Genomic DNA, 25,073 nt, shown 5'->3' on the forward strand with positions numbered 1-25,073 from the left:
AATGATAAACTCATTCCAGAGGTTAATGACGCAATATACACACCATTCAGGCGGAATATTAGTGCCCCAAACTAATACATACAAGACATAAAGTGCTGTCACCATCACACACACTCATACTAGACACACATATGTTAACTGCTCATTCTCAATGTTCACTTTTCTTTATATTATTGCTTAAAGATTTAAATTTTAAATAAGATTTTAACCTTCCCATTTTCCTGTAGCTTCTACCTAATTTTACATGGTCTCTTAACCACTTTCAAAGCATGTCTTGTTCATTATTCATTTGATTTTTAGACAAGTCAGCTGGGTTGTTTTGTTTCATTATCATTATTTTTCTTCAGCTTGCTCTAGCAGGCAGATAACAGAAAGACAGACACAGTTACCATCCCTTCCTCCAACTCAGGCAGTCTCTCTCACTATAAACAAATAATTTTTCCACCAGCCTCCTAAGGCTGTAACTTAGACAAAATTTGTATTCATTACAATAACCTTTGACCATTCACCTTTGTCATCCAGACTTTCCTTAAATCAAAAGCTGTCTTCATCTTTAGCCACCATCATGTCTAACGACCTTCAAGAGTTAAAACTATGTCATAGACCTATTAGTTCAAAATCAACACTATGATTTTCCTTGCCCATAAGGCAGCCAGTACATAAAAAAGTTTTGCTACTGTCTCCACAACAACTAATGGGAATCACTCAATGGCCTCAGCTGGCTCCTGCTCGCCCACTCCTGTTAGCCCTTTATCTATAATCTCCATCAGGGTGTTTTCCCCTGGCATATTTGCAGACGCTTGTCACAATAAAAAACAAGCCATACAATGAATGCGGTTTCTTGTGATTGGTATAGAGGAACACTCACGTTTCTGGGTCAGACTGCCTGTAACTCCTCACAGCTCATCCACCCTAACGATAAAGGATGCTGCTGGCCTCACAGTCATCCGCTCAACTCTCATACCTTTCTCACATAAACACCTCCATCTTGAGATGCCCAATGACTTTACGTGACCCCTCTGGCTTGGGTTGCCCCCTGTCTGGCCAAAGAAGGTCTTACCCGTCATCGAGATGGTCACTCGTGCCCACTGGTGACCGCTCTTTCCAATCATACAATCAGTTCTCTTCAACAGAACTCAGCTGTTTTCTGGAGCTTAGGAAAGGCACGTTCAAGAGTCACCAGGGCCATTCGGATTGCCTAATAGTGTTCACACAGGGAGACAGGTCAATAACAACAGTATTTAATCACTTAAATCCATTAACTATCTTAAAAGCAGCAACCTAGCTACTTGGATTATACTCAGTGAATTTAGATCACAACCGTACATTCAGTGTACTTCATCTGAATGGTGGAGACTAAATGAGACAAAGAAGTTACTGGTCCTAAAATAAGCTAATCAAAATGTCATCTCTATCTGTATTATTATTTTAAATACTTCTTTAAAGTCATTCAGTTTTATTTTTAAAACATCTCTGTGTCTATGATCTTCAACTGAAACACTGTGCTTTACTTATTATCACAGATACCAGCTTTTAGCTGACTCATTGAATGAGAGAGACTCTGAGACTCTATTGGATGCTACACTGCTCTCTCATATACTTCTAACATCAAACATTTATCTATCATCTTTTAACTCTATCCCAGCTTAAGGCATCTTTGCCAGAAATTACATACGGTTTCAAATAAACATATTATTTATATTTGTCTTTTGCCCATCTCAGGGAATTTAGACATTACAAATTTCCACTCAGATTGAGTCTCTGTCGCACTGGCTGTTTCAGGCACAGCACACATCAGATTTTAGATAAGCGAACTGTTTCATTACAGCCAATAACAAACTTATCTTTTGAAAGCAAAACATCAGCTTCTAGTTCTTTCATGGTCAACTTTTCAAGCTGTTTGTTTAATCAGATGCCTTTCAACACATTTTACATTTAGCAACTGTTAATTCAGTAGCCTACTGCTTCTGCTTATTTGTTCTTACATAATGGTAATTATTCTAGTTCTCAATAACGTTTCACATTTCTCAATCTCAATTACCATAGCTTAATCTCTGACTTCAAAGTTTTCTCTTCTAGGAGTTTATCAGTCTCCAATCAGGATTCACACTAACTTTGACAAGGCTACTCTGCATCTTTTGCAGTTATTATAAATCATCTTTGAGATCTGTCTCTCTATATTACCTTTACATATTTTGCAACTCACATTTGTTGGACTCACAAAAGGATTCACTTTAAGACTTCAATCTTTTGACCTTGTTTTTTATCTCTTATTTCTCAGACCCAAAATTGTCACTGTCGTCATTTAAACACTGATCTATTTTCAAACCAATATTATTACCAGAAATGTGTTGTCATTTTATCACATTTTTAAACACCTTCTCGGTGGTCATTTACAGTTACCTATTAAATTGTCCTGATGACCACCATTAAAACACTCTCTGTCATCTAGTGAATTTGTTTCAGCCTCAACTTCAGCATCAGACACCTTGCAGTTTGATCACTGTGAGCTTCCAAAGGGCTTCAACTTAACTGCACGCCCTTGAAGCAGTGTGTGTCCCATTCAGGAATGTAAACAGACCCACTGATAAGCAGTTCTCTGTATTCCTTTGACCATCCACCAATGGCGGATTCAATCACAATAGCCAAATCATACTCTTCATCATTATTATTGGCAGAACATAATTTCATGAGCAGCACAGAAAATGCTCAAAATATTCTAATTTGTTTTCTGTCTTTACCTTACTAATTTGGTATTATCATCAACAACACTAATTACAAGTACTGTTGCTGTTATCCCAGCTTATCTTTTACAAAACATCATCTGCAAATCTCTTCAAAGTGAGATCTTCAGAGCAGAGCTGTTTACAGCATTTGCTCTCTTCTGTCTCACTATTTATTTATTTATTTATTTTCCCGGACTGTTCCGTTACTCTTCATAAAGTGTAACAATTTGTACATCATCATTTTCATTACAACTGGTTTGAAGCCTTTTTTCCTTCCATCACATTATTGTCTCAGTCTTATCTCTACTGTTTCTCCAAAACAGATTATATTACTCAGTCCGTAAATTACACAGACAACCATTATAGCTACTTGCTTCAATACCCTTATTTTCTTAACATTAATAAAATAAGGCAGATATATCATCATTTCAATCATTATTTTATCAAAATCTAGAATTGTTCCCCATTCTGCTTAAAACATTCTTCATATCATGTTAATCCCTGTCAATCATACAATGCCTTATTTTATTCTAAAACTTTTCATATCATTTAAACATTTTACATTTGACTTCCATAAATTCTATCAGACCATGTCTATTTTCATCACATATAGTTTTCTACTATATTTATCCTTTCTTTTCCCTACATGCCAGTTCCTTCATTATCCTCTCCTTTCTTTTCTCAAACATGCCAGTTCCTTCATTATCTAACCAGTACATGATTGTTTGAACAATCCCCACACACACATATCTCACACACCAACCTTTTTGTTTTTTCACTTCCCTCTTCCACCAAGTCTCACTTACAGTTCCCTCTATTTCACACAGACAGCCTTATTGCTTCTTGCTACTTTAATCCTTGTCATATAAATTTAAGTTCTATAGACATCTAATGTCATGCATCCATTTACAATCCATTATCTGTTCACATTTTGTACACAGATGTTGAACGCAGCCACAACAACCTTTTGTCCCGCTGCCCTGTTCCACTGATTCTCGCACACTCTTAGTCTATTTGTGCTCAGTGTTCCCTCCCTGGGAAAATCATGGTATTTTCTCAGTTTTTTCAATATCTAAAATATACATTTCCCCCCATACTTTCCTAGTTCTACAGAAAACCGGTGTATCAAATTTGGCATGCTTACTCTGAGATTTTCCCATACTGGCTGTTTTCTGTTCTCTGTGGATTTCTCTTCAACGCGCGTTTTCTTTAATCTGTTAGGCGTCCCTAACAAATCCGACTCTTTTCTTTTAACCCAAATCGGTCGGGTTGCACTATTAGTGCCCTCCTAATTATGGTTTACCAAAAAAATTCTGGTTCCCCCTAATTAGCCTCAGTACCTAAAAACAATTTGCTCCGTCGTGGAACAACTAATTTTCAGGGTACCTATCTGTTTGAAATCTCTTGATCTGTTACAGTTCTCACTTAATCCCAGATTATTTATCTGCTTGAAATTTCTTGTTCTGTTACAGACCTCAATTAATCTCAGATTTTTCCCTCGTATCTGTTTGAAATTTCTTGATCTATATAGATCTCAATTAATCTCAGATTACGTACCACAGAAACAGCCTTCAGCCAATATGGTTCAATTTCACTCTTCTCCCCAATTAAACTGAATTTAATTAACTTACCCAAAAGAAAATAAATTGAACTGTCTCTTACCAGAGATGCTTCTGTTGCCACCGGGTTCTTTAGATTCCAGTGGTCGATTCTCCCGGCCCTGACATCGGTCGGCCCCTCTCTCTCAAGTTTACGAGGTAGAGCTGGAACTTACTTAGTCCAGGTGGCCAAACACCATCCGATCTCAGGTCCAGGAGGCACGTCCAAGGAATATCACTTCTGACACCAAAACTGTTGTGGCAAAAATTCATCTCAAACAAACATCACTGCGTAAGAGACACTCAGAGTCAAATTATGTAAAATAGAAGTATTTATTCTTGCAAGAATAGGAGCAGTCTAATACACAGTTGTTACCCTGTGCAGAAGAGTGACACACCCCCAGACAGACTGAACTAGCTTTTATCTTAGTTTCAAGGCCTTCTTCCCCCCAGAGCCTTCCTCCCAGTAGTTTTCCATAGACGTCACTAGTTGGCCCACTAAGCTCCCCTGCACTAAGTGGCCTTCTGACATCTAGGTCAGAGGTCCTTGTTCGTCTGTTCTCTGGAGTGTCTCCCTCTTCTGCCTCCCCAGGTACATAAACAGAATCCTCTCTCACTACAAGTGAGAGACACACATGTGACATTCTTTGAATCATCTATATTTAACTAAAGATCAATGAATATCATTAAAATTGCCACCACACCACCTTAGAGTTAGCAACCGGCCATGAAAAAAAGAACACTCTTTCAATGTCAGTGTTCCTAGCTTGCCAGGAGCAGACTATCTCTTTTGTCCCTTTATATATTGTGGTCTTCATCATTTGATGCCACAAATTTTAAGCTGACAAAGCAGGAACACTTTATGGAGAAAGTGCTGTTAAATCCCCGAGGTGCCTGTACCTTGGTAAGAGCCCGGATAGCTCAGTCGGTAGAGCATCAGACTTTTAATCTGAGGGTCCAGGGTTTAAGTCTGTCAGTTTGTTGCAGACCTCCCCTAATCACTTGCTGTCCTCTTACCAGCCTTTGAAGGAGGTGGGCTTCCTCTTCAAGAAAAGATGTGGTGATGTGTTATTTCCCAGCATTTGGTGTTGTTTTGCCTTCTGTAATGCTTGGTTGCTGTCTCAGCAAGCAGTGGTGGGAGACTTTAGAGAAACGAGCTGCCTGTTATGGTGCCCCATCTTATTCTGCGGAGGAAGACTCAGCGAAACAGAGGTGTAACTCTTGGGGTTGGGTGTCGCTGACGATGGGGGGTCGGGGAGGTCTGTTAGTTGTGCTCACCGGCAATGGTAGAATGGCTCCCAGGCCCAGAGAATAGTGTATATTCACAATAATCTTATTTACTGATCTAAAAGTATTATTATAATTACTATTATTATTATTAAAAAATACAGTGCTACCACTACTACCACTCCTACTTTTATTTTCATGAATGCTGTTTGTTGCCAAGTACTACCGCCACTATTTTTATCTTTGTTATAATTATTATTATTATTATGAACACTGCCTCTACATCTACTACAATTCTATTACAATTACTATGAATATCTCAATATTGCTTCTATCTAAATCTCTAAAATATCCCATTGCTTAAACTTACCAATGTACCTGCATACATCACTAGATCGATATATTTATATTTAACTGTTTTTTTTTTTTTTTTTTTTTTTTTTTTTTTTTTACATTGTGTGTGCTCCATGTACGTCTTTCCTTCTTTTGTATGTGTATATAATTCAATGATCTGTTATCTTGTATAAACTACAATGTTTTTGTTAACTTGCAATAATAAAAAATAAAATAAAAAAATAAAATAGAGAAACGAGCTGAAGCTTGCTGTCGACTATGTATGTTCAGTCACTTCTAAGCGGTCGTGTGCAGGCCTGAGTGAGTGGTTTGCTTTCTCTGTATAGTGTTTAGTACTTTGTGTTGCACCCGCAGCATCCCCAGTCCAAATCCGGATCACGACACTCTTTTCGTGTAGGTGAAGACGTCGTTGAACTCCTTTTTGCCATCACAGTATTTTAGCCGAGTGCATCCTCTGCTGTTCGCATTTGCATTGATGGTTGGCCCCAGTGTTCTCTGTTGCTTACATCCAGAAAAGAAAATAGCATGTGACCCACAGGCAGGAGTAGTCGTGGCCGAGAGGTTAAGGCGATGGACTTGAAATCCATTGGGGTCTCCCCGCGCAGGTTCGAACCCTGCCAACTACGTGGATCCTTGTTACTTTGTCTGTTTGCGACAGGTATTGTGACATCCAGGAGCTGTGTACAATCTAGATTTTTCTCTTACTTCATATGCAGCACTTAAAAGGTGCAACCCACATCTCTTTTCAAGCTTGAAGTGAGCACCGTTTCAAAAGGCTCAGATCAACGGTGATTTTGGCCATTCTATTCAGGCAATCGGAGCAATGGCTTTGGCATCCCCGATAACTCCAAGGCCTTCACAGTGTTTAGCTCAAGAGTTGCTGCATTCTATTTTGTGGAGAATCTTGCATGTTAGTGTTTTGAAATGTCGGATTTGTTCACTCTTAGCATAGTGAAACAGAAACCTACTCATTATGTACCAATTGCTTGTTTGTCCAAACCACCTTAGAGTTAGCAACCGGCCATGAAAAAAAGAACACTCTTTCAATGTCAATGTTCCTAGATTGCCAGGAGCAGCCTATCTCTTTTGTCCCTTTTTAAATTGTGCAAATCTCTTTTCAAGCCTGAAGTGAGCACCATTTCAAAAGGCCCAGATCAACGGTGATTTTGGCCATTCTATTCAGGCAATCGGAGCAATGGCTTTGGCATCCCCGATAACTCCAAGGCCTTCACAGTGTTTAGCTCAAGAGTTGCTGCATTCTATTTTGTGGAGAAAATAGAAAATAGAATGCCACAACAATTTTTGCCACAACAGTTTTGGTGTCAGAAGTGATATTCCTTGGACGTGCCTCCTGGACCTGAGATCGGATGGTGTTTGGCCACCTGGACTAAGTAAGTTCCAGCTCTACCTCGTAAACTTGAGAGAGAGGGGCCGACCGATGTCAGGGCCGGGAGAATCGACCACTGGAATCTAAAGAACCCGGTGGCAACAGAAGCATCTCTGGTAAGAGACAGTTCAATTTATTTTCTTTTGGGTAAGTTAATTAAATTCAGTTTAATTGGGGAGAAGAGTGAAATTGAACCATATTGGCTGAAGGCTGTTTCTGTGGTACGTAATCTGAGATTAATTGAGATCTATATAGATCAAGAAATTTCAAACAGATACGAGGGAAAAATCTGAGATTAATTGAGGTCTGTAACAGAACAAGAAATTTCAAGCAGATAAATAATCTGGGATTAAGTGAGAACTGTAACAGATCAAGAGATTTCAAACAGATAGGTTTTCTCTTACTTCATATGCAGCACTTAAAAGGTGCAACCCACATCTCTTTTCAAGCTTGAAGTGAGCACCGTTTCAAAAGGCTCAGATCAACGGTGATTTTGGCCATTCTATTCAGGCAATCGGAGCAATGGCTTTGGCATCCCCGATAACTCCAAGGCCTTCACAGTGTTTAGCTCAAGAGTTGCTGCATTCTATTTTGTGGAGAATCTTGCATGTTAGTGTTTTGAAATGTCGGATTTGTTCACTCTTAGCATAGTGAAACAGAAACCTACTCATTATGTACCAATTGCTTGTTTGTCCAAACCACCTTAGAGTTAGCAACCGGCCATGAAAAAAAGAACACTCTTTCAATGTCAATGTTCCTAGATTGCCAGGAGCAGCCTATCTCTTTTGTCCCTTTTTAAATTGTGCAAATCTCTTTTCAAGCCTGAAGTGAGCACCATTTCAAAAGGCCCAGATCATCTGTGATTTTGCCCATGCTATTCAGGCAATCGGAGCAATGGCTTTGGCATCCCCGATAACTTCAAGGCCTTCACAGTGTGCAGCTCAAGAGTTGCTGCATTCTAGTTTGTGGAGAATCTTTCATATTAGTGTTTTGAAATGTCGGATTTGCTCTCTCTTAGCATAATGAAACTCATTATGTACCAATTACTTGTTTGTCCAAAACACCTTAGAGTTAGCAACTGGCCATGAAATAAGAACACTCTTTCAATGTCAGTGTTCCTAGCTTGCCAGGAGCAGCCCATCTCTCTTGCCCCTTTACAAATTGTGGTCTTCATCATTTGATGCCACAAATTTTAAGCTGACAAAGCAGGAGCACTTTATGGAGAAAGTGCTGTTAAATCCCAGAGGTGCCTGTACCTTGTCATTGAACTCCTTTTTGCCATCACAGTACTTTAGCCGAGTGCATCCTCTGCTGCTCACATTGGCATTCATGGTTGGCCACAGTGTTATCTGTTGCTCACATCCAGAAAATAAAATAGCATGTGACTCACAGGCAGGAGTAGTCGTGGCCGAGAGGTTAAGGCGATGGACTCGAAATCCGTTGGGGTCTCCCCGTGCAGGTTCGAACCCTGCCGACTACGTGGTTCCTCGTCACTTTGGCTGTTTGCGACAGGAGCTGTGTACGAGCTGCTTTTTTCTTTAACTTCATATGCAGCACGTATATTAGAAAACCCACATCTCTTTTCAAGCCTGAAGTGAGCACCGTTTCAAAAGGCCCAGATCATCTGTGATTTTGCCCATTCTATTCAGGCAATTGGAGCAATGGCTTTGGCATCCCCGATAACTTCAAGGCCTTCACAGTGTGCAGCTCAAGAGTTGCCGCATTCTATTTGGTGGAGAATCTTGCATATTAGTGTTTTAAAATGTCGGATTTGTTCTCTCTTAGCATAGTGAAACAGAAACCTACTCATTATGTACCAATTGCTTGTTTGTCCAAACCACCTTAGAGTTAGCAACCGGCCATGAAAAAAAGAACACTCTTTCAATGTCAGTGTTCCTAGATTGCCAGGAGCAGCCTATCTCTTTTGTCCCTTTATAAATTGTGTACATGTCTTTTCAAGCCTGAAGTGAGCACCGTTTCAAAAGGCCCAGATCATCTGTGATTTTGCCCATTCTATTCAGGCAATCGGAGCAATGGCTTTGGCATCCCCGATAACTTCAAGGCCTTCACAGTGTGCAGCTCAAGAGTTGCTGCATTCTATTTTGTGGAGAATCTTGCATATTAGTGTTTTGAAATGTTGGATCAGCTCTCTCTTAGCATAGTGAAACTCATTATGTACCAATTACTTGTTTGTCCAAAACACCTTAGAGTTAGCAACCGGCCATGAAAAAAAGAACACTCTTTCAATGTCAGTGTTCCTAGCTTGCCAGGAGCAGCCCATCTCTCTTGCCCCTTTACAAATTGTGGTCTTCATCATTTGATGCCACAAATTTTAAGCTGACAAAGCAGGAGCACTTTATGGAGAAAGTGCTGTTAACCCTCTGGGGACCAGAAACGCGCCGGCACGTTTTGCCGTTTTTTTTTCACATAGCAGAAAAATAGACTTAAAATACTCTGTTGATTTTGATCGTACATATAAGTGTTATACATCAATCGATCCTGTTAATTGTCTATTATTTTTCTGTATACTCACAATAAAAACAAAGTTTTGTGCTTTTTGTCAAATAAAGAAAAATAAACATGATGCGAGTTTTGCCTTCTCTCTGTCAGTGCAGTCCATTCTGAAACACGTCCGAAAAATTAACTCTAACTCTGCAAATACTTGTCATACAGGCACGAGAGATTTTTCTTTATGAAGCTTGAATTCTCTTCTTTTCAATGAAGTAATTTATATAAAAAACAAATATTCTCAGTTTATGTAATCTGTATGAAAAGAGAGTGCTGTCAGATTTTTCCCCCCCAGCTCATTACACTTCATTACGCGTTAATCTGACACGCCCACGGAGGACGCGCGCTATTCAAACGCAAATGTTGAGGCAAGCCATGACAATGCCCACATCAGCCGTTCCAACGCGGCGGTAAAATGTGGGGTGTATTTTCTGCCTTTTACCGCCAAGAGGCGCTACAATCATAGACTCTGAAAAGTGTTTGTTTATTCTCTCTAATGCGTAATCTGCCGCCGCACCGCGGCTCATTCAGAGCGATTGAAAGCTGGTAGCAGATGAATTCAACAAGTGAAACGTAGTTAAAATAATTCATAATCACAATACTGAAATTAGGCTACTGAAATGAAATTGAATAAATAATGAAAAAATAAAACATTGAAATAAAAACATTTACAGACGTACAGACGATAGCTCAGTGGTTAACGCAACAACACGAGCTTCGAGGAGCTTCAATCGACCCGAGATCGAATCTCAATGTAGTATACATGTTGTTAACCGATGTTGGCCAACAGCGTTTATATTTAACCTTCTTGATGCTTAAATAGCTAACTGTTTATAACGGTTTACTTATTTAAAGTCAAGAGTTTTGTTTAATTATTATTACAACATAAATTTGCTACATTCCTGGAACCGCAGCGCTGCAGACATAAACTGATGAAGGAAGATTGTCAGCCGATTGCATCAGAAAATGAAAATGAAGAAGCACGTCTTTAGTCTGCTAAATTATAGTGTAATGTAAAAGAACACTAAAATCACTTAAGTTTGAAACCAAGTTCGAACATTTCAAGGTTTAACCCTCTGGGGACCAGAAACGCGCCGGCGCGTTTTGCCGTTTTTTTTTCACATAGCAGAAAAATAGACTTAAAATACTCTGTTGATTTTGATCGTACATATAAGTGTTATACATCAATCGATCCTGTTAATTGTCTATTATTTTTATGTATACTCACAATAAAAACAAAGTTTTGTGCTTTTTGTCAAATAAAGAAAAATAAACATGATGCGAGTTTTGCCTTCTCTCTGTCAGTGCAGTCCATTCTGAAACACGTCCGAAAAATTAACTCTAACTCTGCAAATACTTGTCATACAGGCACGAGAGATTTTTCTTTATGAAGCTTGATTTCTCTTCTTTTCAATGAAGTAATTTATATAAAAAACAAATATTCTCAGTTTATGTAATCTGTATGAAAAGAGAGTGCTGTCAGATTTTTTCCCTCAGTTCATTACACTTCATTACGCGTTAATCTGACACGCCCACGGAGGACGCGCGCTATTCAAACGCAAATGTTGAGGCAAGCCATGACAATGCCCACATCAGCCGTTCCACCGCAGCGGTAAAATGTGGGGTGTATTTTCTGCCTTTTACCGCCAAGAGGCGCTACAATCATAGACTCTGAAAAGTGTTTGTTTATTCTCTCTAATGCGTAATCTGCCGCCGCACCGCGGCTCATTCAGAGCAATTGAAAGCTGGTAGCAGATGAATTCAACAAGTGAAACGTAGTTAAAATAATTCATAATCACAATACTGAAATTAGGCTACTGAAATGAAATTGAATAAATAATGAAAAAATAAAACATTGCAATAAAAACATTTACAGACGTACAGACGGTAGCTCAGTGGTTAACGCAACAACACGAGCTTCGAGGAGCTTCAATCGACCCGAGATCGAATCTCAATGTAGCATACATGTTGTTAACCGATGTTGGCCAACAGCGTTTATATTTAACCTTCTTGATGCTTAAATAGCTAACTGTTTATAACTGTTTACTTATTTAAAGTCAAGAGTTTTGTTTAATTATTATTACAACATAAATTTGCTACATTCCTGGAACCGCAGCGCTGCACAAAGGACATAAACTGATGAAGGAGGATTGTCAGCCGATTGCATCAGAAAATGAAAATGAAGAAGCACGTCTTTAGTCTGCTAAATTATTGTGTAATGTAAAAGAACACTAAAATTACTTAAGTTTGAAACCAAGTTCGAACATTTCAAGGTTTAAATAAAGTGTCGGGACAGTTTTTTTAAATATTTAAAACAGGGTTGCATCGGGTTTAGAGTTTATTTCTTTTGCGATGCAAAATAAGAAACACTAGGCTAATCTTATTCTTGCGACATTTTAAATTTGTATTGCCAAAGAAATGACAGCTATATTAAACAATTAAAACAGTAGGCCTACAAAACGAAAATTGTCCAAAGCAACATAATTAAATTAAAACATGCGTTTTTCTTTGCCTCTCTCGCGCTGAATCTCTTTTTAACAAGTTTGTTTAGTCTCCCTCGCTCTCCATATGAAAAAGGAACATTAACACCTAGGCCTATTGTCCTGCGCGCTCGATACAGCACTGAACTGTCCCTCCAACCCCCCACCGGCTATCGGAGTCTGAGGCTGATTTAACACAAAGAGAAGTCGCAATTTACACTTAAATCGCTATTCTAGACAGTGTTGATAATGAAGGAATTAAATGATTTAAGTTACATGTAGCCTAGTGATATTTCTGTCATAAAAGTTTATTACTAAATATTTCATTATTTCAGTAATTGATGAAATAAAACTGGTTTGGGCCAGCTTTTTCCAAGCAAAACTAAATATAATATGAAAAAACGCATGTTAATTTGTTGTCATGAATAAAATGTTCAACTCAATATTAAATTCTACAGGGATCTTTGGATCCTTACAACCAGGCATGCAATTTGTGAATTAAGTTTTTTTTTTTTCTTTATTATTCAAATAAATATCGAACCACGGTGCTTCGTGGTAATGCTGCTAAATTAAATAACATGTATAGAATAATTATGAACTTAAATGAAACAATATCGCAACATTTCGACAAATACATTATTTGATCTGTTTTTACATTTTAATTCAGGGCGATTTAGCCTGCTACATTTAATTAGAGCGAGATTTTCACCCTTGTCTTGTCATTTTCTCATTGGGAAGCGCTTACATAGGCTACATGTTTGAGTAGATCCTCTGTACCTCTCGTTTTCATTATGGATTACATAATCAGATAACATTTATTAGCCTGAATATTTAGACATTTAAAGGCTTTAGACATAGCCGATTTCTTATAGTGACTGAGCTGAAGTGGCTTTCGGTTCATTTTTGTGACGCGCAGTTCCCGGAGACAGAGACGACAGATAAACTTTTGTCGTTAGCAAAAGTTCGAATAAAACCCGACTTTAGAAAAATGCATAGGGCCACTCGGCGTGGTGTGCCAAAACACTTACATTTACATTTACATTTATTCATTTAGCTGACGCTTTTATCCAAAGCGACTTACAATTGCTATACAATTGCTATACTTAATTATAAACTTCAATATTTCATTCAAAATAATCTCAAAACGCTTTATGAAATTTTGAAAAGCCGTGCATGCATTAAGGCCACTGGAACTAATGAACAACTGAAACGCTGGTTTTGATTTTATTGTTTGTCGTTTAAACGTGCTTGTTGCATATCTCTATTTTATATTTGATATGGTCTATTGGTGAAGTAGCCTATAGCATTGATTACTGTGGAGGGAGGGGTGTGGGGATTCAAATAATTCAGCAGAAGCAGGGATGTTTAGACCAGAAGGAAATCCCCGCCCCCCCTGGCAAATCACACTTTACTTAAAACCATGTTTTTAAAAACTCTAGGTTGTAGGGAATCAAAAAAATAATAATAATAGGCCTAATAAAAAAAATATATATATAGGCTATATATATAAAATTCCTTTTTTTACAGAACTGCTTTTGAAATTACGATTGGTACCCGATTGGTACAGATGCAAAGTCGTTCTGTTGGATACTATTGTTCCTTAGTGTAAAATGGAAATGCATGGTAATTTTATTTTATAAATATAAGCAAAAAACTGTATGGTGTAACAGAGTTTTAGAGCTAGACAAATCTCTCTGCATTAATAAATATAAAATTTACAGTACACAATGTTTGTTTGAGATTCGAACCCGTGTCATCTTGATGATCGAACCGTCAGTTCTACCGCTCGGCTATTAATTTCCTCACTGAGAAATGCCCAAACGTTTGTTTCTCACATGAGCGAGAAAACGTTTTGTCATTACATGAATAAAAGTAGACCTTTTACAGTTTTAAAAGATGATATCTTATCTGTATGACCAACAATTACGCAGTAAGTTCTTTTAGCTGTTATGAGAAAAATAAATTCAAATGAACGCGCCGCCGCGTTTGTCAAACTCTAATTCAACATGCCAGAATAAAGCCAGATTTTAGAATAATGCATAGCCACTCGGCGTGGTGTGCCAAAATACCCTAATTATAAACTTCAATATTTCATTCAAAACCATCTCAAAACGCTTTGTGACATTTTAAAAAGCCGTGAATGTATTAAGGCCACTGGAACCAGGATCGTAACTGAAACGCGCTGCATGTCTCAATACAGGAGCAGAAGCGCTGGTTCAGATTGTATTGTTTGTTGTTTAAACGTGCATGTTGCATATTTAAAAATATTTGTTTAAAAATAAATGTTTGTTGTAGGCTTATTTGTAAATTACCATAACTTGTAGAATTTCATCCTTACTGTTAATTGACATTAGCCCCACTTACGTTTTGATAAATGTCCCTTTGCGCCACCTGGCGGTCATTTCGCGAGCGACTTTGAAATGCGACTGGTTTATTTTTATTGTATTGGTCTACTTTAAAAAATAATACTTTATAAGACATTTATGGGAAAAGACTATTTTCTTTTCAAGATGTTTCCAACTGTAACTTTGAACCAATTCTGTAGAATGGCCCATATAGCATTTGACCAGGATTTGTTTCCAGGTATGACTAAAAATGTGCTTTTGGCTTTCATTTATATTTTGATTGTTTCTATATATATATATATATATATATGTGTGTGTGTGTGTGTGTGTGTGTGTGTATATATATATATGTAGGCTATATATATACAAGAAAGAATGCAATGACAATATATATATATATATATATATATATATATATATATATATTGTCCTTGCATTCTTTCTTGTGTGACACCCCTGAATGAAAGGCTCATTATTATGCAGGGTCACTGTCTGAGAACCACTTAATTATTCATGATAGGGGTTGGGCCGTTCCGCCCATCCGCATATTGCCTTGGCAAACAAAAAACTATTTTTTTTACAATTTAAAACAATTTATTGTTTTATGTGAATGATTAGGAAGGATGATTTTCAGATCATTTTGAAGCCAAAACTCTAGGCGACAACGTACATTAGTCAAAAGTCTTGTGGACACATATTTAGTATGTTTTTTGTGTCCTTATTTCAAAAACTTAATTTTTTAGTTTTTTCAATAACCATGCATAAACAATATTCCCTCAAAAATACAAATATGTACATACATGTTGCTCACACATTATGGTAGAACCATCAATGCAAAAGCGAGCAGCAGAGGATGCACTCGACTAAAATACTGTGATGGCAAAAAGGAGTTCAACGACGTCTTCACCTACACGAAAAGAATGTCGTGATCCGGATTTGGACTGGGGATGCTGCGGGCACAACACAAAGTACTAAACACTATACAGAGAAAGCAAACCTGACATCCAGAAAAAAAATAGCATGTGACCCACAGGCAGGAGTAGTCGTGGCCGAGAGGTTAAGGCGATGGACTTGAAATCCATTGGGGTCTCCCCGCGCAGGTTCGAACCCTGCCGACTACGTGGATCCTCGTCACTTTTTCTGTTTGCAACAGGAATTGTGACATCCAGGAGCTGTGTACAATCTGGATTTTTCTCTTACTTCATATGCAGCACTTAAAATGGGCAACTCACATCTCTTTTCAAGCTTGAAGTGAGCACCGTTTCAAAAGGCCCAGATCATCTGTGATTTTGCCCATTCTATTCAGGCAATCGGAACAATGGCTTTGGCATCCCCGATAACTCCAAGGCCTTCACAGTGTGCAGCTCAAGAGTTGCCGCATTCTATTTGGTGGAGAATCTTGCATATTAGTGTTTTGAAATGTCGGATTTGTTCTCTCTTAGCATAGTGAAACAGAAACCTACTCAATTTATGTACCAATTACTTGTTTGTCCAAACCACCTTAGAGTTAGCAACCGGCCATGAAAAAAAGAACACTCTTTCAATGTCAGTGTTCCTAGCTTGCCAGGAGCAGACTATCTCTTTTGTCCCTTTATATATTGTGGTCTTCATCATTTGATGCCACAAATTTTAAGCTGACAAAGCAGGAACACTTTATGGAGAAAGTGCTGTTAAATCCCCGAGGTGCCTGCACCTTGGTAAGAGCCAGGATAGCTCAGTCGGTAGAGCATCAGACTTTTAATCTGAGGGTCCAGGGTTTAAGTCTGTCAGTTAGTTGCAGACCTCCCCTAATCACTTGCTGTCCTCTTACCAGCCTTTGAGGGAGGTGGGCTTCCTCTTCAAGAAAAGATGTGGTGATGTGTTATTTCCCAGCATTTGGTGTTGTTTTGCCTTCTGTAATGCTTGGTTGCTGTCTCAGCAAGCAGTGGTGGGGGACTTTAGAGAAACGAGCTGAAGCTTGCTGTCGACTATGTATGTTCAGTCACTTCTAAGCGGTCGTGTGCAGGCCTGAGTGAGTGGTTTGCTTTCTCTGTATAGTGTTTAGTACTTTGTGTTGTGCCCGCAGCATCCCCAGTCCAAATCCGGATCACGACACTCTTTTCGTGTAGGTGAAGACGTCGTTGAACTCCTTTTTGCCATGTAATAGCAAATCTTCTATTAAACAATCATCAAAGCGTAAGAGACAGTCTGAGAATTAAAAATGATTTATTTCTTGCAAGGAATAGGTTCAGTTGTTCCACAGAGGTAGTCAATGTACAGTCTGCGACACAAGAGTGAACGAAGTGTGGAGGGGGAGCGCAGTTTTTTATAACACTATCTCAAGGTCTGTTCTTCTGCCCATAGATAGACTAAAGTTCAGTTCTCTCTAGTCAGGAAATCACAGTAATAACCTGAACTTTAGGATTTGGGCATGCTCTTCTACTCGCTCTAAAACCGGCCTGTACTTTGACCTTTGGGGTCAAAGTCCATCCGTTTTCTCCCCGTCCATCCTTCTCACCTGCTCGCTTCAATCAGCAAATCAGCAGTAGCAGCATTCATTGGTTTGGAAGAGGTGGCAATAATTCTGCCATAACAGTCCCCACTTTTTATCATTCACTGATAATTAATCAATCAAACACTTCAAACAATAATAGTAAATAAAGGAACCAAGTTTCAAGTTTACATCACACTTATACCTTCATCTCTGATTTCTGTAGAACTGATCACTCTTCTTCAAACTTGTAGGAAAGAAATAGTTAAAAATGAAATAAGCTTAGGCTGTTTTTGTGGGGATAGGCCCTTAATGTTGTAGCAAGCAAAGATAACGGTCTATCATGAAACCGGGCTAGACTAATGATCACTGTCATTGAATCCCCAGCATGTTGCCGGACCCTCAGTCATCTCATCATACACAAGAAATAGTCTATAGCTCAGTAGGAAACTCAATATCAATAAAACACTTGATTACTTAAAACATATCATAGAAAAAAACACAGAAGAAAAATCCTTCAATTTCATTCCCTGTCCTTGTACGCCATCTCGTGACACGGATGGCAGCTGCTTTTAACCCTCTTTGCTTATCATCGTTCTTTAAGGAAAATAAAACACTTTAATGAAATCAAATTATTAATGAAATAAAAACAGAAGAAAAATATAATCACATCAAGAAAAATAAGGAAAAAAGAAAAAGAGAGAGAAAAAAAAAAAACAGTCACATTCTACCACATGTTACTATAGCTCCCACTATCAGTATCATAGTCAATTTTGTCATCCAAATCCATGTTCACCTTAGTCAGTTTAACCTCCGTCCCTGCACTCACCAGTCTCTGTACTGAGCTGGAAAGACACTGAAAAATGCATGGTAGGCAACACAGTATTAACAATCCTATTGCTCCAATTGGCAACACAACTTGTAACACCCAGTAAACCCAGCCTCCCCATTCCGTCATAAGCCAGCTCAGCCAGCCGGTCTCAGCCGGCGCAGGCTCTTTTACAGCATTTCTCATGTGCTCAATTACATTAGTGATATTGTCAGAGTAGTCAGGGATATTAAAACAACATGACGTCCCCAGCATTTTGCAGACTCCGCCTTTTTCAGCTGATAATAAATCTAAAGCGAGACGATTTTGAACGACAGCGTCTCTAATTTGTCTCATTTCGTCATTTATCATCGTCAAAGCGTTTTCAGAGCTATTAGCAATCGCTAGTACAGTCCAGGCTAGTCCGTTTATTTTATTAATGGCTACCGTTGTACCTACTCCCAAGAATAAAGACAACCCTATATTCGTCCCCGGCATCGTCCACGGGTCAGATAATGTGTACCCCGAATAATGTCTTGGTAGTGGCCCTGGCATAATGTTAACACTTCTCTTCCCTCTGACCTCCCTTGTTCTATTTGGCAAATACACAGATGTCCCTGCATCCATTAACCCTGGAAAACAGCACCCAGACCATTTTCTAGGCAGCTTGTGAAACGCCCTACTCCCACACACCCAAACTGCTGCTGGCGTCGTTTCCCTCGGTGCGCTGAACGGACAAGTGAAATTGATCATTTAACCGTTAAGTACTGTCGTACAATTGTCCACTGTTCCGTCCTTCACGGCGATTTTGACTCTGCAATCAGAGTCACCTACATTGAACAGTTTTTGTTTATTCAGACAAACACAAACATCACCAGTCACTTGTGCCACTCTCAACGGAGGCAGCGCCATGGCAGAGTGATTGTACTGCTGCACATGTTCACAGTTTCCCGCCAGTTCCTTTGTCGGTGTCCTTCCTCCTTCCAGATCAGCCACAGCTCTCAGCACATCAGTCATTTGCTGTGGAATCAGACACCTGGTGTCTTTTGCTGTCGCTACAGTCAGTGGGACAGCTTTAAATGCGTGAGACATTTGCAGACAAAGCCAACAGTCTGTTGATATTCCTAGTTCATTTTTCTGCAACATAGCCAATGCACAGGCCTTGTTACCTTGACATTTGGACATAGCTTTCTTGACTTCAGGATTCATTTGGTCTTTTCTCAGGTCTCCGTTTCCCATCCAGGCCATTTCTTCATTGGTAGCTGGTTCAAGTTCAGTCATCACTGGAGCAATCACTGTCCCTTCTGGCTGCGCCTCGGTTACCATGATGTCCACTTGGTCGTACCAGTCTTTTCCCTGCTTGTCCAGAGCGCAGTAATATCTGCCCTGGTCCGAAAGTTTTGCGTTAGTCAATTCAACTGTCATGCCGTACCTGTTGTTGCTCATCATATTGTTCGAGAACACTTTGAATCTCGGTTCACGCCCCGGTTTGTAGTCATAGTAGTAAGCCAGGACGTTGTCCCATCCGCACGACCCACGACAGAAGTACGGAGCCGCGTATTCTGTGTCGATTCCTCTGCAATCTGGACAGTTTTTCTGAAAAGGGTTACAGGTAAATTTCACTGTTGTACCTTCTTCGATCGTGACGATGCGCCCCTCTGTGCCCTCCGTTGCCTTTACGAATATCGCTTCTCTCCTGATGCGTCGAATTTCCGTGCTGTTCTCCACTTCAGTGCTGTTCTCGTCCATGTCGTCTGCTATTGGCCTTGCTTTCAGCTCCTCGTTCCACAACATTATTATCAAACAAATGGTTATTGATATCACAAGCAATATACCTGTAGTCTTTACCAGTCCACACATGCCCAGTGCCCTGAATGGGTGCCACGGCTCTGGACGTGCCATCTCTCTAGCTCCCTTGATGAGGTACACAGCTGTATGACCAGAATGTGAAAGGGAGGTTTGTCTTTGAAGCACTGAGGAGCTTATCTTCCTTGTTGATTAACGGTTCCCAGCCCAGTGCTGTCTGTGCAACCAGGGCTGTTTGTCTTGTCCAGTTTCCCCCTTTCAGGATGTATCTGGCTCCACTTGTCACTGCTGCTATAACACAGTGGTCTGTTGCTAATAAATTTTCAGTTTTTGTCAGTTCGTACCTTTTCACGATGATTAGTGTTACTGTTTTTTTCTCTTGCACTCTGGGTGCAACTCTGCAAATCAGCTTTGTTCTCTCTGCTGATAACGGTGCTTGGTATTTGACCTCGGTTTTTATTGACTCGCAGCTTCCTCCTGTCCCTGTGATGTTGACGGGACTTTTCTGCAGTGGCTCGCGTGCACCCACGTAGCTCTTTCTGCGACCTTCACAGCCGTGTGCGTTATCAGAAGCACTTGGAACGGTCCCAGCCACCTTTTCGCTCTCCAGCTTTTCCTCCTTAGATCACGAATCACCACGAAATCTCCAGGCTTGATCTTATGCAGGAATGTGTCTGCTACTCCCCTCTGTGCCGCTTTTACCTGGACAGAAATATTAGACAACAGAGAAGACATTTCTTTGCAGTAATTCAACATGTCATTTTCACACATATCAGTTGATGGTAATCTCTGTCTTCCCCCTTCCATTCCCATGAATGGCGGTCTGCCAAACAAAATTTCAAAAGGGCTCAAATTTGGTTTGACCCTTTTTCTCATTCTCATGTACATCAGTACAATAGGGAGTGCTTTCACCCATGTGAGTCCAATTTCCTCACAGCACTTTGCCAATTTGTTCTTGATTGTTTGATTCTCTCTCTCTACTGCCCCACCTGATGCTGCGTGGTAACTTGTGTGTGTTCTCATGTCAATGCCCAAGAATTGCCCCACTTGTGTTATTACCTCGTTTACAAAATGTGTGCCATTGTCTGAACTGATTTTTCGTGGTATCCCCCATCTTGGCACAATCTCAGACAGCAGTGCCTTTGCTACGGCTGCTGCGTCTTGCTTTGAGGTTGGGAAGGCCTCGACCCACTTTGACCACATATCCACCATTACCAAGCAGTATTTCTGTTTTCCACACGGGGTCAACTCAATGAAATCCATCATTAAATATTCAAAAGGCCCTGCCGGTGACGGTTGAGAAACCACAGGCATTTTTACTCCCCTTGCTACATTATGTGCGGTGCAAATTACACATCTGTCACAAAAATTTTCAGCAAATGCTGTGAAGCCCTTTGTGAACCACAAATCTTTCATCTGTGTTACCATATTCCCTTTGGAGCTATGGTCCCGCCCATGGCTCCATACAGCATAATGTCTAAAGAAATGTTTAGGAAGACAGGCAAGACCATCAACACTCCTCCACACATTCTCTTGTAGGCTGCACCCAGCCTTTTTCCATAGATTCCTCTCTGCTGCCATAGCGAAAGTCTGCATGCTCTGTAAGGAAGAGGAAATGTCATGGTCGTTAATATCAGATATTAAAGCACAAGTTGCTTCTTTTGTCTCCTCTGCTGCCGCGGCCTTCGCTGCCGCGTCTGCTCTCGCGTTTCCTGCTGATACAGAAGTTTTATCGTTAGAATGCGCTGCGCACTTACATATCGCAACCTTGTCTGGTAACATAACGGCCTCCAAAAGGTCAGATACTAGCGGCGCATTCAATATCGGACGTCCGTCCGACTTCAGGAACTTTCTGTGCCTCCATAAAGCGCCAAAATCGTGTGTGACCCCGAACGCATATCTCGAGTCCGTGTAAACAGTCACGCACTTGTTAGCCATAATTTTACACGCTTCGGTCAAGGCAACTAACTCAGCTGCCTGCGCTGAATAGTTTGATGGCAATTTGCCACTTTTGACCACGTCAAATTCGGTAGTTACTGCATAACCCACCTTATTTTGTCCTGTTTGTGGATCTTTTGTCGCTGACCCATCCACAAAGAGGACATTCTCACAATTATCCAGTGGCATGTCTGACAAATCTGGCCTCTGCGTGCACACCTGCTCCAGAGTGGTCAGACAGCAATGGTGCTCCTCACCATCTGTGGCAATGGGGAGAAGCGTTGCAGGATTTAATACGTTACAGCGTTTAACGGTTATGTTTGGCATATCCAATAAAATCGTATGATAACGTAACCACCGCGCCGCAGACAAATGCGACGTTTTCTGCTCTTGCAAAATCATGGATACTGCGTGTGGCACAAACAAGGTCAAATCACTGTACCCCACAAATTCCCTTGAAGCCATCACAGCTTGTTCAGCCGCAGCCACTGCCCTTAAGCAATGTGGAAGACCTGCTGCTACTGGATCGAGTTTCGTTGAGAAATAGCCAACCGGACGCAGTCTGTCTCCATGAGTCTGCAAGAGAACAGAAGTTGAAAACCCATTTTTCTCATCTACCATTTGTATAAAAGGCCGGTCTTGCACCGGCAAACCCAGAGCGGGTGCCAAGGTCAGCTGCACTTTCATGCTAGAAAATGCTTCTTCTGCTTCCTTTGTCCAAGTCAGTTTGTCACATGATTTCAACCCTTTCCCTGCTGTGAGGGCTCGCAAGGGTAGTTCAATGATGGCATAATTGGGGATGAATGTACGACAATAAGCACACATCCCCAAAAATGACAGCAACTGTTTTACGGTGACTGGCCTTGGAACCGCTCTGATCCCCTGCACTCTCTTCTCAGACAGCGCCTTGCTGTTTGCACTCACCACATGACCCAGAAAGGTCACTTCCTGTTTGACAAACTGCAGTTTTGACAGGCTGGCTCTGTGTCCCTCTCTCTCGAGATGCTGCAAGAGAGACACAGAATCAGCAACACATGTTTTCTCATCACATGCACAAATCAGTAAATCATCCACATATTGAAGTAGGGCTGTTCCTGCTGTCAACTTCAAAGGCTCGAGGCTTCGTCTGAGCGCCTCGTTATAAATTGTGGGAGATTCCCCGTAACCTTGGCAAAGCCGCGTGAACGTGAACCCTTGCCCATCAAAGTCAAACGCAAACCAAAACTGACTTTTCGGGTCCACAGGCACGCTAAAGAAGGCGTTAGCCAAATCGACCACAGTGAAAAATTTTGCATTCTGCGGAATTTGTGATAATATCGTGTACGGGTTAGCAACTCGCACGGCATGTTGCACTACCGCCGAATTCACTACCTGTAAGTCCTGTACGAAACGCCACGTGTCGGAAGCCGTGCTAGATATCTTTTTTACTGGGAAAATTGGGGTGCGCACTGGAGAATCTGGACAGGGAACAATAATTCCTTCCTTCAATAAGGAATCAAACACTGGCTTAATCCCCCGCAACGCCTCTTGTTTTAGAGGATATTGCGTTTGACGTGGCCTGTAATCAGATTTTGCAGTAATCACGACTGGTTCACAACCCCTGATTAACCCAACATCATATTTGTGTTTTGCCCACAATTTAGACGGTACTTCTGCCAGTGCACTGTGTATGTCAGTTGCAGAAGTCGCCCCTCCCTTCCCATTCTCCACTGCACATCTCTCAATGGTTTTTACGGTCCTTTCCACACTCACGTTAAAGTCACAAACAGTCATAAAACCCCCCACAGTTTTGCTATGCTGCACCCCGCCACCTTTCTCTTCCCAATCGGTAGAATTCATGCACATTCCAACAAAAGCACTCACGTCTGCCCATGCTTGCTCTCTGGCCTTGGCCAGAGATAAGCATGGCACAGCTCCTCCAGCGATCAGATACACACTCTGCTGTTTTTCAGTCAAACGAGCTGAAAGCGCACACACATTTTCTGTCCAGAAAATTTTATCAAAGCTAATAGTCTCGTTCTCTTTATGGTCAAACCAAACGGTTTCATATTGTGGTTCTCTGTCAATAACAACATGTGATGTGCAACATAATTTGTCAAAAATCATACAGTCTGTCCCAGCCAGCACAGCCATGCGGGGCCCACATGTTGTTTCTGACTTATAACTGCCAGATGAACAAAAAAAAAAAAAGTCATGTAATGGTGTTGGTTATATTATGACAGTCATGGTTTGAACATAATCATGCTGTGATCTGAAAAATGAAACTTATTGAGATGATCTGGTTTAACTTGTTAGCAACAGCTTTGTGATTCTACAGCAAATGATTATCAGTATTTTTTTATCCAAAATATTTCATAAACATTGTTCTGATCAAAACACTTTCAAATAAAATTATTTAGAAACACATCAATAATCAGTCTGTTAATCTCAACAATGGTGACAATAATAATGCATGTTGCAGTGGCTGCCACCAATCACAACTCATTAATGGCTCCCATCATGCATTGCGGTATGAATAAATTATGATCTGAATTGTCTATGTAATTTACTTTTCCTAGTTGAATATTCTGCTCATCACCATTGTTGAGATGCATTGACTGAATCTTGACGTCTGTGTGTGCCTAAAATAAAAGATTTTTTTTAAATAACTTTTAAGAAATCCTCAATATTATATCTAAAATTCTGGAAATTTATGCAGAATCACAGTTACGCTGTAACCAACAGCATAAACCACTAAACATAAGGTTCAAACGATGACTGTCATAATATAACCAACACCATCACATCACTGTTTTTTTGTTTTGTTCATCTGGCAGTTATAAGTCAGAAACAACAGCCAAACAAAATCTAAAGTTAATAATATAAGGGTCAAGAGCCCAACTAAAGCAAACAATGATCGCCATAACGGTGGCTTACAATTTTCTCCTTCAGTGATTCTGCTTTAGGTGTGTTCAATAATGCTCAATCATATTCAATCACTTAATTATCTAATTAACTCCAACACTGATCAGTGTTACATTTAACAGCCTGTAGTGTGCACACTGAGCAGTGTTCATTTCATCTGGGCAAACCCATGTGGGGCCTACATGGAAACCGGGAGCAAAACTGGCTGGGTCCCAGTTAGATAGCCCACGTCAAACCCATGTTGGCCCCACATGGCTGTGCTGGCTGGGGTGTTTTCTGATTTAACTCGGCTCTTTGCCAACTTTAAAATCATTTTTGCCCAATCAAAATCAGTCACCTGCCATTCATAGGCCCACTGTGGGTCAAATTTCAAACAGCACGCCTCAAGATTCTCTTCAATTAAAATCCCTGTTGGCCCTGCTGTCAATGTCAAATTTAATTCACACATCAGGTCTCTTGCCATTAAAGGAGTCGGACAGCCGGTCGAGAAGAGGAACGCATGCCTCAAAATAGTACCTTTCT

At 40.3% G+C, this 25,073-nt stretch overlaps 3 non-coding genes across 3 annotated transcripts; all 3 read left to right on the top strand.

Moving 5' to 3' along the window:
* Positions 1-6,449: 6,449 nt before the first annotated feature.
* Positions 6,450-6,531, top strand: trnas-uga (transfer RNA serine (anticodon UGA)). Its single transcript has one exon. It is a non-coding gene; the product is annotated as a tRNA-Ser (tRNA).
* A 2,159-nt stretch (positions 6,532-8,690) lies between these two features.
* Positions 8,691-8,772, top strand: trnas-cga (transfer RNA serine (anticodon CGA)). Its single transcript has one exon. It is a non-coding gene; the product is annotated as a tRNA-Ser (tRNA).
* A 6,892-nt stretch (positions 8,773-15,664) lies between these two features.
* trnas-uga (transfer RNA serine (anticodon UGA)) lies at positions 15,665-15,746 on the top strand. Its single transcript has one exon. It is a non-coding gene; the product is annotated as a tRNA-Ser (tRNA).
* The last annotated feature ends 9,327 nt before the right edge of the window (positions 15,747-25,073 follow it).

This window comes from Rhinichthys klamathensis, unplaced genomic scaffold (assembly GCF_029890125.1).
Source record: "Rhinichthys klamathensis goyatoka isolate OS25496 unplaced genomic scaffold, OSU_Roscu_1.1 h1tg000001l_1, whole genome shotgun sequence".
Lineage (NCBI taxonomy): Eukaryota > Metazoa > Chordata > Actinopteri > Cypriniformes > Leuciscidae > Rhinichthys > Rhinichthys klamathensis.